Here is an 18,398-nt window from a genome sequence, read left to right as displayed (position 1 = left end):
GACTACTATCATATACAAAGACCCAATCACACTCTTCAATAAGCATTAGGTTTCAACATGTGTCTCATGTCAAATCTCTCTTTGTTCTTCAGTCTTGCCTCTTTTAGTCTCTGCACTGCAACTTCAATATCTTCAAGTCTTCTCTCTAGTTGTTGAATTCTAAGAGTTAAGAGATTTGCTTGGTCAATCCTTCTTCCCATGGTGTCATACTCCATGTAATAGTCATTGCCTTTGTGGGCATTACTAGCTTTTTCCCATACACAAGCTTAACTTGTAGGTAACCTATGGTAGCACTATGTGTGGTACAATTTGCCAAAGTGAAGGGCAATAACTATGGCTACTCTCTGACTCTTCCTTTGTAATCCTTTGCTAAGGCCTTCACTATGGGCCGATGCCCTTTTTCACTCTTTCCATTACCATCTGGATTATAAGGAATAGTCAATGCCAACTTTATACTTGGTCTTAAAAAGAACTCTCTAGTTTCTTCTACATCTATCTCTCCTATGTTTGCAATCACTTTTCCTACAAATCCATACATGCAAAATACATCTTCAAGCAGAAACTTACATACACTAGTAGTCTTGGTCATTAATGCTCTCCCTTTAACCTAATTAGTTACATGGATTTTGCACTCTTTAATCTTCTCAAATTTAGCTTTTACTCTGTGTGGTGCCCACAAGATTTCATGGAAATCCTTCACAAGCTAAACTTGTGTATCTCTGTCATCCTACCCTCAATGGTGATTCTCTTTCCTTCTTTGGATGCTTCCATAAGAACCCATATTTCAAGGAGTAGCCATAATCCTTCTAAATCCTCTTTAACTCTATCTTTCTCCATTCATCTCTCTTGGTCAATGTACTAGGTACTAGCCAATATGTAACCATTCATCCTCATTGTTGGGGGTTGGACTACACCATTACTTTATTAGTTATGCATACATATAGGTGCCTGTAACAACTAGCATGTATGAAGTGACTCTTGCATGTCCTTTGATTTCACCTAAAAGGGGGTGACTATCTTGACGATTTCATATGTGTCTTTTGATATCTTTATGTCAAGAGAAATGCAAGGATCTTGAGGATGGTGCTCTCACAAGGTCGCTTATGTTTGATTTTTCCATTTTGTCCTTATCTCTTGGAAATTCATGCTGTATGTGATAAGCTATATACTTATTAGGAATGACCATGAAGAGAGTAATCTGATTGATATTTTTCAAGAGAGTAGTACTCTGTGAATGATTATAATGTGTATTGTATGTCTACATATCAATCTTGAAGATTAAATGACTAATATGGCTGTAAAATGGTTCAGGAAGTTTTTTGCAGTAGTAAGAATATTTCAAGCAGATTTGTGTTTTTGTGTTTTTTTTTTCTGTCTTAGAGGCCATAATACTTATACTATTCATCTCTCATGGTCAATGTACTCAAGTGCTAGCCAATCTATAACCATTCACCCTCATACAATTCCTTTGAAAAAGATTTTGTAGAAAATACCTACCAACATTCATGATCCACTATGGTGGCTGAACTCTTAGTCTCATCATCCTCTGCTACTAGCACATCCACTTCATCCTCATATCTAGCTCTAGATAGCATGTTTTCTATCAGGTTCTCTTTACTTGTAATATGTTTGAATTATGGGTTCCTTGACTTTATATAAGCAATCCATCTTAACACATCTATATCTAGAGTAGAGAAATTGGTAATCATACCTACCAGAGAGGCAAAAGGATCTCTCTCTATTAAGCACCAATGAAGTATTCTTTATCACATTTTCATGCATATACAATATGCCATTGATCTCACTTGATCCATGGGTATCTCCTCTATCTTTCATTTAAAAATTTTGCACCAAAACTCACTCCATATCTATCACCCATATCTATTACCTTCTTCATTATCTTGACCCTCTAACCTAGTAAGGATTTTTTCACAATCTAATACTATGATATTTGACAAACTTTCTACAACCCTATTCATTTAGCTCTTCATCTTTCTCTTTCTCTACACACCTCTTAATGGGCATATAATCCAAGAATGGTATAGTCAAACTTGGAATATATTCCCCGAGTGCCTTGTCTATGTAATTCATGATATGATCCACACGGTTCATAGCTCCTTGCAACAATGTATGCATATGAACCAAGCCAAGTGGACTCTTCATTGTAGTCCAGTATTTACTCTCCAATGCAAGATAAAATTAGTCATATCTTGAGTATAGATATCCCAAATAATAAATAGCTCCACCTACTACGAATGCTTCTGCAAAAAATTCCACTATTAACCCTGCATGAACATTCAAGATGGTTACTTTGTTCATTGGTTGAAGATCTTGTATAAACTTGAGCATAGCATTCTTCTTAGGCATTTTGAACCATATGTTAAAATATGGTGTAGATGAAGGAGAGATGAAGGCTCTAGAATATCCATTCTTATTCTTTCATTTAATAGATCTATGAGTTTGGGAAAGTGAGACCTTGGCACTGGTAATAGGCCACAAAAACCACCATGGGTGCTACTAGTTCTAGATGCACACAACCTATTTTATGTGGTTGAAACATGAATTGCCATGCCTAGATAACATCTCCATGAAACTGTCTCTTTGCTTGGCAAGAGAAACTCTTTACTTCCAATCTTCAATTCTTTAAGAGATTCCTTTGTAAATTTATAGCCAATCTTCCTTGGATCTCTTAGGTTTTCTTGTTTGGAAGACAACTTAATTAATTTTTCACTCTCTAAAGGGAATGGTACTCTTAGGTTTTTCTATTTGGAAGGCAACTTAATTAGCTCTTCACTCTCTAGAAGCAACGGTATTGCAATTAGCTTCACCTTTTTATCGACTATTTTGTACTTCCTCTCAACTCTGACTTCAGCCCTAATTTTTTTGTATGACTCTTTATGCATCATAAATTTAGTAAATGACTTGAAAAATATTCAAAGAATTTACATGTCTAATGGAAGACCCATGTAGAGGTGAGCTCAAGCTCAATTGCCAAGACCCACAGACTGCTTCAAGCATTCCAAGCTGAGCACTAATGGCTACCTCTCACATAACTGACACACTATCCCTCTCTATGAGTGTAGTGAGCTTACCTTAATGCCCAATTGAGTTGCTTCCTCTCTCAAGCACTCTGATAGCTCCACCATTCTTGATGCAAGCTCAAGCATCCTCAAGCCTCCACCTCCAAGCTCCATCCTCCATAGCCACGTACGAAACAAGCGAAGAGAAGAGAAGAGAGAGGATGGTGGAGAGCTTCACCTCCTTGATTCCTCACCCTCACACACTCACTCCCTCACACTCTCACACTCCCTCCCTCAAGCACACACAAGTAAGCAAAGAGAAGAGAAGGAGAGAAGAAGAAGAGTCCACTTTACCACACACCAAAGAATGAGCTCTCATTCATCTTTTGAACTTTATATACAAAGCCCTAAATCCCATTTGGGTGGTCATCCCCTTTTCACATGGCCGACCATAGCCTAGGCCCTTTTTTCCATTGTCCTCTTATCTTCCTAGCTTCCTTCCTACCGTCCATCTACCTTTACAATTTGCATGGATGAGAGCCCGGCCGGCACTCTTAAAATAAATTGTGGTGCACTTTGCATTCTTTTACAAAAGCATTGACTTATGCTTTTTCTTGTGCACCTTTCTCCTTGATTCATAAATTTTCTACATTTATTATGTTTTCATATTTCTCTTGGCGTGCCTTCATCTCCCGTTTCACCTTTGCCTTGACCTTATCTTCTTCTTTAGATTTTTTTGATTTTCCACCTTGTTCAGGTTAACATTATCCCCCTCCTAGATGAGGGGCAGTCCCATGACACTTGCTGATGGTGAGTGGGACGGTGGTGCTAGGATGCTAGGTGTTTCTTGAGGTTGTGGACATACCGTGGTGGGGGTGTGTTGGAGGGATTTTTAGACCGGGTAGAGGGATTTATGAAACTGAAAGGCCCTTGGGCTAGGTAGGGGCCCTTGTATTGGAGGGATTTTTGGAACTGAGAGGCCCTGGCGCTAGATATGATCCCTGGTGTTGAAGGGGTGCTGAGGGGTGGGTCCATCTTGAAAATTCAAAATGGTGTTAGATGGATCCGTCATTTAACTCTCCATGATTGAGTTCACCTCCGCTATTCTAAATGAGCTTCTTCATTCACTTTTTGATCGTAGTTGTTGTTTGCCCCTTGGTAGGTTGTGCTTTATCTGATGGCACATGGCGGAGAAGGGGGAGGGCATTGCATGAATGATGGGGTCTCTGCGGCTAGTAGTGGGGCCTTTGGTTGTACCTGGAAAGAAAATAAAGGTGCATTACATGTGGGTGTGTCCCACTATCGTCTGTGGTGCATTGTGCGCTTGCTAGTGGGATGGAGCTTAGGGTGACAGGTCTAACCATAGGCGAGTGTTATCTCCCTAGGTGTTTCCTAGCCTTGATGTGACCTAAGTAGGAAGTGGGGGATCAAAATGAGACTAGGGACTTAAGAACGGACCCAACCGACCGGGGCCACCGGACATGCCTAACTTGAGAACCCCTAGGTGCAGTGGCTGTGGTGGATGTGAAACTTGCAGTGGTGGTGTATGATAGTTAGGGTGGACTGGCCTCTAGGATTTTCAGTTCCTATTTGAATGCTTGCTCGAGATCGGGGTGTCTTGTTCCAGAGGGAGTTGTATTGGGGGTGGGTGGGACTGCTCTTGTTCCTCGAATCCAAGTTCCTTTAGTTCATCGATGGAGAGGCTGGCTTGTTGCAAGTAGCTACATTGTTGCTCCTTGGTTAGGCCCGTGCCGATTGGAAGTGTGCACTCTTATAGGCCATATCTTAAAGCTTTGGTTGTTAGTTCTAGCTTCCTCCTCATTCTCTCCACTGAGTCCTCACCTTCAACTTGTGTGACATGAAGCACAGTGCTCAAAAAGGCTTGCCTCTACGTGTTGGAGCACGCTTATGTAGCCTCAGATGCCATCTCTCATACTTTTGTGACCAAGAGCTACATCATGGACATGAGTTGAGTGGTGTCCATGGTGGTAGACACTGCCTCGTGTGTGGTGGAAGTGGTGGTGGCGGTTTGAGGCATGAGAGCCAAAGGGAGGGTTTCAATGAGGCCTTGCCCTTTCCTGTGACGATTGGGGCTACTTCTGCGCTACCGCTTGGTTCACCTTTGTGCCGTGGGGTCAAGGTGGCCATTCCTCTAGAACCATAGGCATCCTCTACAAACCTATGCATGGCCTCCGCCATGTCTTCATATTTCTTTCTTTTTAGCTCTTTTGCCTTGGCTCTTCTCTTTCTCTCATCTTCGACCCTCTTGGACTCTTTTTGGGCCTTCCTCAACTCGGCCCATTCTTTCCTTGTTATGAACCATTAGTATTCCTAAGACATTAGTATTCGCTTGACTGTACTTGTTCATGGTGAGGTAGTCGGTCAGGGGTTTCCCCTACTCCCTTCCACCTTCCTCTATGTCCTTCAAGGCCTCTTGGATGATGGCTGTTAGGATCCCACTGAACTTGATGGTGGATGCTTTGGACGAGGACTTCTTTTGTGGTCTTGCTATGGAGGTCAGGGATTCTCCTCTTGCTACCATTCTACCAGTGGTCAAAGCTTTCGCTGAGCTTTCAATAGTTTTCTGCATGAAGGCATTCCAATATATTTCGTTTAGGGATCATGTTACGATGCTCTCCAACAATGGCGCTCCGATTCTATTCATAAGGGCATTGTACCTTTGACTGGAGAAGAGAGTATGGACCATCTTTGCCTGCACCTTGATCTCAGGATTTGGAATACTCGCTAAACTTACCTCATCCATTATGTGTATGGAAGCCTTATTCATCCCTAGCATGCTATACATGTCTCTTTTTGGGTGTCGCTCGATCTTGCTAGTAGTTAAGCCTAGGGCCTTCTCCACCACCTTAGGGCTCAATTGCACCTCTACTTGGTGGGCTTCTTCCCCTTTCCTAATTGTCACCATGCCACAATTCCTTTTGGCATTGAAACTCCTCAGAAACTTTGCACATTTTTCGTAGTTGATTGTGTGCCCAACCTTTTCTATGTACTTCTATAGACTGCACTAGTCCATGAGTTATTTTATGGGTGGCTCTTCCATGATGAGTCCTCTAGGTTCACGACATGCTTGAATGTGAATTGACTGTAGCCCCTTGTTTCTACTGTCAAGCCATACTTTGCTTGCTCTTCCTCCATGAACGGAATCTTGTTGCCTTTATCTTGCCCTGCCATTCTAGGTTCCTGTCACATATCATGGCTCACCATTAGTATTCCTAAGACATTTTCTTGTTGGAAAGTAAATAGGAATTGATCATGCTTTCATGGCAAGAAGAACATGCTTTAAGCAACAAAAAGAATTTCCCATTGAGTAGTTCTATTCATTTCCAAGATCTTATGTCACTTTTCCTTGATTTCACCTTTCTTCATGCTTACCCCCTCCCCCCTTGGGAATGAGAAGAAGCCTCCTAGGATTGGTCATGGGAGAGGTAAGACATTTGAGCATTGTAGGGTGCTATTTACTTGGGCATTAGCCAATTATAAAAATCACTGTTGTATTCCAATTGGGCATGACGATTGAGATTACGAGGGCTAATTCATACTTGGGTAATGTAAGTCAAGACATCGGTTAGAGAGTCACCTGAGTTGATGCGACTAGCCACATATAGCTCTTCTTCCGTAAGGATACGATCAATGTAAGGATGGGCCAACAAGACCTGGTCATCTAGGTGTTTGGAGCGAGTGGTGGCCAAGGCCCCAAACGAGGTTGGTGCTAGGTAAGTCGGGTCATACTCAGTTGTCTTGATGGCGCGCCGCTACTCAACATTAGTCATTATTTGGTAACCCCGCTTCTCCCATTGGAGACGTAGATCATCCCATTTTTGTAGGAATGAGGAGTTAGAGTCAGCGAGGTGAGTAAGTTCCTCAATCTCAACAGTTGACACAGGCCTTTGGGGCTTGTAGTAGGATGCTATTAATTGTTTTATGAATGCGTGCTCTTTTGAGATTTCACCATTATCAATCAACTCCTTTGAGACTTTGGGGGATGTTATAGTTATAAACTCGTATTCTTCCCAAGTGCAGGATAAGGAATGATCCTCAAAGGCAAGGGTTTCATCAAGCAAGCCGAGGTCAAGTCTTTTGTAGCTCCTAGCAAACGTGGTAAAGGTGTTATCCAAGAGCTTGATGCAAGTCACCAAGTCATCTCCCATATTCTCAGAAAGGTCCTTGGCGATCGATAGAAATGAACATCTCTCGTAGGAAGGCCTAAGACTTGTTGATGGTTGGTGGGGTGGAATTGAGCTAGACAGTAATGATTGGAGGGGTGGTGGACTAGGCAGTGCTAGATCTAATGATAACTTCGTAGTCTAATCCGCGTGTTCAGTGCTGCTTTAGGGTACTGAGGGTGGCTCCAATGGCATGGACGGTGCATTGCTTCCCTCTTGGGCAGCCACCACTGGGGTGCCAAGTTCTCTTGACTTAGGTGATTCCACGATGTCGAGCTACTATTTCGGTTGATATATTGGTTGGGTTTTTTTTACTGTAGCCATCGTGGGTTTTGTAGTCTTGGCTGCTCGGGTTTTCTGGGTGTTCATTGTATTAGCAGGAACAGGGCTTCCTGGAGATGGGGTGGCAAGCAATGGTCGTGGTTCTAGGATTTCTCTTCTTGGGCACCCATATCCAGGTGTTGCCTTCGTAGTATCCTTGGGCTTGCAACAGATCTTTGGGGAACCATCGCGGCTGGATTGTGTGCCTATGTTGATAGTGTCAGATCGGTTGTTTAGGTTTTGAATGATAGCTATTAGCCATGCTGCAGGGCTATGTTTGCTTGCTGCACATAGGTCGATTTTGGTGCCTTTGCACCCATTTAAGCATGGGCTCTGCGGCCTTGGGGATGGCTTTAGTTGGTGGTAGTTTTGTGGTCTGGGTGGGTTGTGATATTGGTGGCATGGCAAGCCTGGGTGGAGCCTCGCTGCCCTTGCTGAAAGCCGTCAGGATTCAAACGCCAATGGCAAGGTAAATACGCTGCAAATTGTAATCTACATTGAACTGTGCTTGCTTCTTGAAAGTGCGTCCTAACAGTGATTCTTGACCTGCATCCTTCGGATTTGGCAATACATAGAACATGAGTAATAGGCTCTCAGACTCGATAGAGACTGCAATCTTGCACTTCCCTAGGAGTGCATATGACTTGCCCCCGAATGGACTGAGTTTAGCATTGGTGGCCTGTAATTGTGGTTGACCAATGATGTCCAATGAGCATGAGCCAAGACATTGAAGTCAACTCCCTTGTCAATTAGGGCATCAAATTCGGGCATGTACCGGGCGGTGGCTTTGATGCACAGGTATATTGGTGCTACTACCTTCCCATCGTCATCCTCTAATTCGATAATCGTGGCTACGCGGACATTGACAGGGGCTGCTAGCACAAGTGGCTCATGCAGTGAATGTGTGGGAGAGTAGTACTTCTTCATGCGACTGCCATTGAAAAATCCTATGCCCTCACCTTCGAGGGTTCGTTGTTTGACGCGCTTGTCAAACCATATCCTCCGTCATGCTTTCTCACTAATGGAGTGGCAATCCTCATACTCATCATTGGAATCAGCTCCTCCTAACTGCTCGTCATCCCCTAGACTCTCGTCTCTAGCCTATGGTGACCAAGGCCCAATTGTACAGTAAGTTCAGATCGTGCACCTTAGTCCATTTCCACTTAGGCTCATCCAACAAATCTCTGAGGGGCTTGAGATTAGCAACGGGGTTGCCAGTAAATTTTCATATCAGATACTCAAGGATCTTGTGAAGTTCTAGCGTGTTGCTAGAGATATAGAAAGAGATAGGCCTTGGTCGGCTGCTTGAGCTCTTGGAAATCATGCAATGTGGCACTATGGGGTCCTTCTTCAATACGATCACAATTTTTGCAGCCTATTTGTATGTCTCCTCTTCGTCTGAGAATGGAAGATCGATGGTTGCTAGGATATGCATCCAATCTTGGTCATCCTCAAGGAAAGGGATGTACTTGGTTAATGGCCCATATGATTTCTTTACTGGCTCATTACCCTTGAGCGTGGCATAGATGGCATCCAGGTCCACGGGGGTTCTCTTCCACGTGTCCATCTCGAGCCTTACTGCTTTCATTCGGTTTCCTAGGAAGATTAGACTATTTCCCCAATCTTCTATGACTTGAGTGTTCCTCATCCATGGTTGGCCTAGTAGAATGTCATAATCCACTCCCTTCATGACAATGAAATTCATAGAGAATTGGATGCCGCGATCTTCATTGGTCAATTCTTCAAGACTCCAAATGGCCTTACTTTCATTCCGTTGGCTAGAGTGACAGTGAACCTAACGGTTTCGACAGGCGGGTTTCCCCAAGACTGGAGCACAATATGGCTCAACACACTCACTCCTGCCCTAGTATCTACGATTCCCTTCCGTGTTACGTCTCCCAAGGCTAGGATAGGCAAAACTATGTGTGTCTCAGTGCCCTCCCAAAAGGCATTAACATGTAATGACTTTGGCATTGAGTGCAGCGTCAAGCTGGGTATCTGTGTGACTTCATCATGATCTTGCAAGTCAACAGCAGCATGCTCCATCGGTTCTTCTTCCCAATTTTTCAACTCTTGCCATAGCATGGGGTGTTGTCTGAGCAGGTCTCCTAAATTCAGAGTCATTGGTGGGTGGTCACTAATGTGGCGAGGTATGTTGGTTGCTTGCCTCTCGCCTAGGTTTGTGCTTCTTGGACATTATTCTTGATTGACTAGTTGGCTTGTGGCATCTAAACTTGGCCTAAGTGGCACCGCCTGTGGCATGGGTGCATCTCTCGACCTTGGTCATGCAGGTGAGATTGGTGTGCTCACACTAGAGAGATCCTCGATCTCGTCCTCTAAGATAGGCTCAGTGTCCTTGGGGTGTTCCTAGGCTTCCTTTACCCACTCCTTGACTTTGGCTACTACCTCAAGTTGGCGCCTAGGGTGGGGATACTCCCCTACCTTGGCACTCCCTTTCTGTACCATCTTTGCAGTGGTGGTCTCTACCTTTGCATCCATGACCTTCTTGCTAGTCACTAGCATTGTCACATCCTCAGTCTTAAGTGTGACCTTTGCGTCAATCTTTTTCTTCCTTCTCCTTTGGCTTTTCTTTCCTATTGAGGCTGCATCTAAATTGTTGGGCCCTAGTAGAGATATGCCTGCTTGCTTTGTTTGTGCTCTGGTCATGACATGCAGAGTGGGATGGGTGTATCCTCACTGTCAAATGTCTCAAATCCGAAGAATAGCCCCAAGGGCACTGATGGCATGTTTTCCGAGCTAGGGGATGGCTTCTGTCTAGGGAAATCGACAAAGAGATGAGTGATGCCGCACTTGGCACATCTGAGGTCGGCTTTTTCCTTATTTGCTTCTTGTTCTCTCTCTAGATAGCGCGATGAGATATGGCCTGGGTGACCGCAAGTCTAACATGAGATTGGATCTTGGGTCAGCCCTGTGAATCCTCTTCTCGTACCTCTACCTAACACCATCACCGAAACTGGTCGATAGTCCATTAGAATTAGGTTGCCCTCTTCATCGTATGAGACATAAGGGTTTACATAGGCTTCGTTCTTCGTCAGGCTCCTCCACGTAATGGGCTGGAGCATCACTTGGTGGATAGGTCACATAGGGTCCTCGTGGACTGCGTATGCCCGTCGAGTTGATCTTCATCCTAGGGGTAATGGGTTTTGCGTCATTTGGTGCTGGAAGTGCCAGCTGGGCTCCTCTTCCAAAGAAATTTGGTGGCCTGTTCCCCAAGTACATCAAGTTGTATTGCTAGACATAGGGGGATCTCCTAAGAAACCTACAGTGCATGGCATCGTGGCCGACAAATCTTCCAGAGTTTGTGCAAAGCTTAGATCTAGGATCCTAGCACTCAGCTGGGAGGTGGTTATCGTCGCAATGCATGCATTGGACATGCGATCGCACTGTTCTTCTCACCAATTCCTGCAGTCCTGCTAACTCCATCCTCACCTTGGCTAGTTCCTGGCCTTGATCTACACTCTTCTCCTTGTCCTGTGTGCTAGGGGTTGATCCCTCACTAAGGGTTGGGGTCCTCTCTGAGGTCCTTTGACTGGAGTTGTCGTGGTTAAAACTTCGAGAGCTTCTCTCTCTCAGCCGCTAGTCATCCACTCCTAATTGCTTCGTCAAAGACCCTAGCTAACACATCTCGTTGCAAGCTGGAGTTACTCACTAAAGCCTTATACAATTCCTCACTGTAGATTCTGTTTATGAACACAGTGGAGACCACTCTTTCATTGGGTCACTCACTCATGGGGATTCTCTTGAAGAGGCTGCGCACATGAGTGACGTAGTCTCTTACGTCCTCCTTGTCCTTTTGATTGACGTTCATTAGTCGGACTATGAGGTTATCAGAGTATCCCGCTTTTGAGAATCTCTTAATGAAGAGATCTTTTAGCTAGGAAAAGTTTGCTCGCTTTGTCGTGTTTAAGCTAGTGTACCACATCCTACCTTTATTGCCTCAATAGAGCCCAAATGCCTAGGAGCATTGTGCAAGGTCCGTGAGACAGTTGGCCTTGCAAACTTTCTCGAACTGCTCTACGAAGCTGTACGAGTCGCTACTAGGTTGGGACTTGTCCAGTTGCTTAGCTATTGTAGGGATTTTTGATTGGCTCTTTGCCCCTTGAGTAATTCCTAAGCCTAAGAGTAGAGAGGTTGCTAGTGATGCTGCACTCTGTTCGACAGCTGTGTTGTCCATGAGCCACTTTGTCACAAGCTCGCTCAGCATGAGGTCTGCCTCTAGCACTCTCTCTCTCTCTGCATTTGGTCCCGCCTTGCTTTTACCGGCTAAGGGTAGCACTCTTCGAGCTTCATGCACATCTACGTCGTGCTGCAACTTCCTAGCTCTTTGCTCGCGGTTGTAGGTTGCCACGCTCGACAGCACTTTCCTAAGTACTTTCCTTTCTTCCTCTAGGCTTGCCACTACCTCCTCTACTAGCTACTGTGGATTACTGTTCTTGCCAGCAAGTCGTAGTCATTGACCATGTCTTGGACCGCGACTAGGAATTCACCCAAGTCTAGTTGATCGCCTTCCTGGTCTACGTTTGCTCCTAACATCATTCCTCCTTCCAGCTCCACAAAGTTGTCGATCAATCTGAATAGCTCTGGTAGCGTTTTGCCCTCAATCTTGTTGTCCTTCCAGTCCCCTTGCCGTCTTTGCGGGTCCTATTAATGGGGCTCAGAGGCACCTGACTATGTTTTGGGGTCTCCTTCTACTGGGGGGTTCCTTCGAGTGATTAATTTTGCATGTATTCCTTGTTATCAAAAACAGTCCTCAACTTATGTACATTCAGTGATGGATGCTCTGTTGTGCACAATGCAAAATCAAGCTTTCTGTCCTTTTCTAGTGCACTTATGTGGAAGAAATCACTGTGTGGGGTGCATCTGCAAAATGATTATGCAATTATAGCTATCCCCCTTCTTGTCTACAACCTAATATGACTCTAAGTGTGGTCTCTAGTTGCTCCTAAGGATTTTCCGATGTCCGTGCTACTCCCTCTACATTCTATCAAGGCTAGGTTACAGTCTAGAGGCCTACCTTTGTGTTACACGTCTATTCCGCTATGTGATCAGGCTCCTAGAGTTTACCTCTAGGCCATATAGTCACGGTTTTCTCTAGTTACTGGCTTTGGTAAGCCAGGGTGGGTTTCCAGGGGTGTTTTGGTTTTGATCATGGCTAGCTCTAAGTCATGGAACTGGTCTTGGATTTGTATTTCCTTATTCTCGTTTGTTGGTCCGATTCCTAGAATTGGTGAATTGTTCGATTCTGGGTGGTCTGACTCTTAGAGTTGGATGGTCCAATTGGGCTGGCCCGACTCTGATGAGCGGTCCGATCGGACAACTTGCTCCGATTCCCAAGATGGTCCGAGTGCTATGCCATGTTCGTCGACTATCCGATTGACACGAGTTTGATCGGATATGTGGAGACCCAAGAGAGACACCACGGAAAAGGGGTTTCTACTATAATAAAATCTATCTTGTAACATCAACAAGCTTTTATTTCATCCTTTAGAGAACCACAACAAGGAAAACAACACAATCTTCATGCATCATCATAGTATATATCTCCCACGGACTTGATAGAATCAACCATAATCTTCAACATCTTCATAAAATCCATAAATAGAATAAGAAAGACAAAAGAATACACCATTTTTTAATGGAAATAAATCACATAGTATTCATCTTCATTGTCTTCATAGTTTTCTCTTTCAATCTCTCATAAAAAGATACATTGTTTTGATAGAATTGGCTATCTCTGACTCTCTCTCTCTCTCTCTCTATATATATATATATATATATATATATATATATATATATATATATATATATATATATATAGTACATCATCTCCTCACTACAATACTCAAGAATGGCACTTTATAATCCCTCAAGATCTACCTCCCAAGAGGTATGGGAGGTATGAAAGGGCATCAGAGCCACTACAGTGTCTCTTCATAGCTCACTACTATCACTGTCACTTCAATCTTCTTTTCAGTTTTCAGCAGCTACTTCTTCCATTTGTTTTAGCTCATTTGAACTCAGATTCATCCTTTCCAAAAGTTAGAAAACTTTTTCAAAGTCACACATAAATTCTACAGAACCCTTACAGAAGATCTATAGAACATAATAGAACATGAACGGAGTAGAGACAGAGCAGAGACAGAGGCTCTATAGAAGGTCTATAGAAGGTTATCAAAGAATAGTAGATCCTTATAACTCATATTAAAACCATTCCAAACTATCGAAAACCATTCAATAAGCTTTCAAAAGACCTCAAACTTCATCAATCATCAATCCATACTTCATATAGAAGAAAATCAAAACAAAACAAAAGTTATACAGAAGGTATCAGAACCAATCAGAACCTATCAGAACATCACAGAGATTTTCATATTTCCACTAAGAATCATCATGAGCTTACAAAACATAATCAATCTCATCCAAAACACTCTCAAATACTTCCAAAAACAACCAATCATCACTCAAAATCCATAAAAAATCAACCATTCAAACCTCAAAAACAACAAAAATCAGTCAAAAATTCAATCTTTTTCCACTCTCAACATATCCCCACACTTAGAAAGGAAGTGTCCTCGTGACCTAAGGAAAAGAAGAATGTAGGTTCAGTAAAGAGCTCAATTTGATCTTCTTTAGTATCTTCAATAATCACCCCACCACGACCCCAACTTATCACCTGTATCTAAGAGAGAATATTACTAAAGGAAAATATCGTTATGCATTAAGACATCTTATAAACAATAGAAAGTCATGACAAATTCGTAAAGGATATAAGAGGTTATTCAAATTTGCATCGTAGACTTGCCATCCACCATCACCATCAGTATCAATAGTCGAAAAGAGAGCTCTCGAACAAATTATTCAACCAGCACAAACTCATCACATAAAAATTAAAACATCACAAACACAAAATAACCATTTGAGTGGCACCTCCAAAAAATATAACATTAAGAAGCATAGAAGATACATTCAGGGGTATGAGTGAAGATGATCCCTCTTGAAATCTTGATGATTACAAAAACGATCAATGGATAAAAACTCATCTACAAAAGATTTTGGAGGATTCTGAAAGAATTGAAGGCAGCACATTCGTTTTAGCAAAACAAGGTATTTGCTAGGTAAATAAAGGGCATGAAAATATAGGACATCCAATTTTTGAGAGTCAATATTCGCATTGACATTCATACAAAGTTTGGGAATGGCCTTTTGATCGTTATGGGAATGCCTATGCATATATGCTAGGTACCAAGAAAAATGGGATGTCAATCTCACTGAAGGATTAAGAGATTGTGAATATTGTTGAGAAAAATGGAGATAATTTTGGTACGATTGACTAGCAGTTGTCTAGTCTCCTGGAATTAATGGCTAATTAATCTGTGTTCCCGTGAGAGAATTAGTTGAGCTCTATCCTCGTCTTCTGGGAATCTGCTGATCAAATCCTTCATACCCACTAACCAACTGAGGAGGTTGAGAAATAGAAGTGGTAGGAGGGGGGAAGGGGAATGAGTAAAAGAGGATGAAGAGATGGATAGACAAAATCATAAAATGAGGAATAAGCTAAAGAAGGATTCGCTAAAAATTTAAGCGAATCAGTTAAGAAAGGTGTTAATTGATAAGTAGGAAAAGTAGAAGGTATATGGATAGATGGGGAAGGACAAGGCGGAGAAGGGGAAAAGACTCGATCTTCAATGAAAGAACAATGGGTAAAGATTGGAATTTGAGGAAAACCCCGAGGTTGGAAAAGGAGAGGTAAGATGGCTGCTGAGTTGGATTGATAAAGGGAAAAATAAGCATCATAGCAATGGGCCATTTGTTGATAATACAATAAGCTAGGAACAGAAGGACCTAAAATAGATCGTCGATGGTAGGCATCAAAGAAGGATGAATCAAATGGATGGTTCTTGGAAAGATAAGCTAAAAGAACCACCCTCAATTGGTTAGTGTTCTACACATGAGTAGAGGCTGTATTCTATCTTTGGTTCAGGACTACAGAATCATTGAATGCCATAAAGTGTCAGGGCAAGTAGCACTTTAGAAGAATAGCACTGGAACATATCATCTATCCTCAACTCCAAATGGTTGACATACAAGGCAACTTGCAAGACCATATCCCCTACATACCGTGCCAGATCTACATCATCTGAAATTAACAGATCACCTCATAGATACGTATAAGACAACAACATGGTATTCGTCGTCACAGGATCTTCAAAGACCATACAAAGAACTTCAGTTAGCAAATCATAAGACCAAGCTTCACTCCAACCATCCTCTGGAAGAGGGAGATCCATCGTTGAAAGCATAATTATAGAAGACCAACTTCTGCAGTGATAGTGGACAAAAAAGAAATGGTTGAGAGGAACATACTCCTGAAATTTCTCAAATGTCGACCATAATAAATCCATCCGGGACTGCAATATTTCCACTTTAGCTTGAAACAACGGACATAATTTGGCCTGTCTCTGGAGAACTGCCAAGTCTTGCTGAGATATAGAAGGAATCATGGGGACATTGGGACTTGGAGTGATGGACTGTGACTACGTCAGTTGATCCTTCAAGTGTTTAATCTGAGAAGCTTGAGATTCCACTGTATTGTGAGTAGTGTGCAAAGTTGACAGTTTTGTATCCAAAAGAGTCTTAAACTCTTGAGCTTCTTTGGACATTTTCTCTTTCTCTTCTAAAATTCTAGCGACCTCTGTGATTGAGCTTCTGCTAATTGAGTTTTCAAAGAAGATATTTCTTCTCTCTGGGTCTCAATCATTTGTGTCTACTGCTCCATCTACTTAAATAGATCGAAAAGAGTGTCTTTAGAAGAGGGTAACTCTGTGGTTGCCTTATGCATCTGATCTTTGGATTGCATCAATTCGTCATAGAAAGAAGCATATAACTATTGAACACAAGCTGTCACTAAGAGTTCAATAGAACTCTGGATGTCATTACAAAGGAAATGAATGGCATCCCCCTGTCACTAAGCTGTTTAGTGAAGGAACTAATATTTCCAAAGAACCCTCTCGATGTGTCCTGAATCAATTGTTGCATGTGAGGTAGGCAGGGAGGTCACTTCCAGAGGTAACAGGAACTGACACTGAAGGAATGACTGGTGGAATTTTCTCTGCTACATGCTTCAAGTGCTTTCGTCGAATGATCAACGGAGGAGGGGAATCAGTATCCTTTATGTCAATGGATTCTGAATCTTTTGAAGGTGGAGGGGGAGGGATTGGATCAGATGGAGGAGGAGGTAAAACACCCTTCTTAAGCCTCAAATACATCAAGAAAGCATATAAATATGAACCATACGTTACATTGTTAACATTTCCTCTAGTCACCTTGACAAAATGATTTTCCATCTTCGTAAAAATGTAAGTACTCCAGTCAATGGCAACCCCTTTTAAAACCATCTTGGAAGCTGTGAAGAGCTCCTTGGACAAATAGTGAGATGGTGTCTTGGCAGGCATGAACCTGTCCTGGAGAAATTGGCAGACTAGTTTCCAAAGAGGATCAATGATCATTGAGAAAGACACTCCTGAAGTGTTAATCACCTTCTTGATATCAAGGACCTCTTTAGTCTGCTTCTGTAATAACTTGAGGATCTCTTCATTTGAGAATAACTGTCTGGCTGTGATGAAGGGTTCTCTTTTGTAGGGAAGTGACAAAGCCTTCCCTGACCCTCTAGGTGTCAGGACCATGGAAGTACCACGAACCAAGCCTGATTTCTTACTGTGTGACGGAGAAACTCATCACAAAGGGCTAGATCGTTTGGAATCAAAGGAGTGAAGCAACCACAAAAGATGCAAGGTTAGCTTTCACAATAGGCTCAAAAGTCAGTAGGGAATAATAATCCCTACTAATCAATGGGACATACTGAATAGGAGGGGGAGCTCGAGGCACTATTCAGATGGAATATACTCACACACCACACACACAGACAATCACATTGAATGCCTGTAAAATACTAGAATATCTATAAAAAAGAAATTGATCAGAATAACCACACACAGACGTGACTAACCAACTAACCACCCCAAACAATCCATATTTTAGAAAAAAATCGGCATGATCCCTATATATATGCAACCGAAAGCTTCATGCTATGCAACAAACATGTACTCGAGACCCCGTATCAAGCAGAAAAGAAAACTACAAACAACACCCGTAATCGTGTCATACAATCAAACCATAATACCTCAATAACCCTCTCAGGACATAACCAGAACTTCAGTAAATAATGATAACTTAAAAGACTGCATATGCCCATCCCACAAAGTGTATTTATTGAAAAGAAAAAAAAGTACAGTGAGGGGAATGATTTTAGTGAAGGGTTCATTTTAATAAATTATTAACAATGGTTGAAATTTTATTAGGTTGTAAACCTTAATAAGAAAACGACGGTTCATTTTTAAATTGCTAGTTACAATTTATTAATATGAAACGGTGCTTTTAACGAATCTCGAACTTCGATATCCACACTCAAGTCTCTAAATGCATATTCCTTGATTAAAAATTTGATGTGTCTGAAGCGCTCTTCTTTTTCAGTGCGTGCATTTTTGTGACTGCTGGTTCATTTTTATTTAAAATTAAGATACCTCTGAAGCCCATATAGCATGTGCAAAGTGAACGGCGAGTTGATTTTAATTTATTAGAAAAATGTGTGTTTGACACGAGCGCGCATGTCATGGTGGTGTTTAGGATTCATTTTAAGAATTAATCGTGAATTTTGGGGTAGCGAAAAATAAAAAATAGAAAGAAAAAAAAAGTATTTGGAAGTGGGTATGTGTGTGTGCAATGAAATGGAATGCGCATGTCTCAATCCCAAGATGCAAGTCAGCAGTCCAAAAAGGAAAAAAAAAACCACGAA

This window comes from Lygodium microphyllum, chromosome 7, assembly GCF_053477565.2.
Source record: "Lygodium microphyllum isolate KBCC chromosome 7, Lygodium_microphyllum_v1.1.10, whole genome shotgun sequence".
Taxonomy (NCBI): Eukaryota; Viridiplantae; Streptophyta; class Polypodiopsida; order Schizaeales; family Lygodiaceae; genus Lygodium; species Lygodium microphyllum.
Note: the sequence above shows the minus strand (reverse complement) of the source record.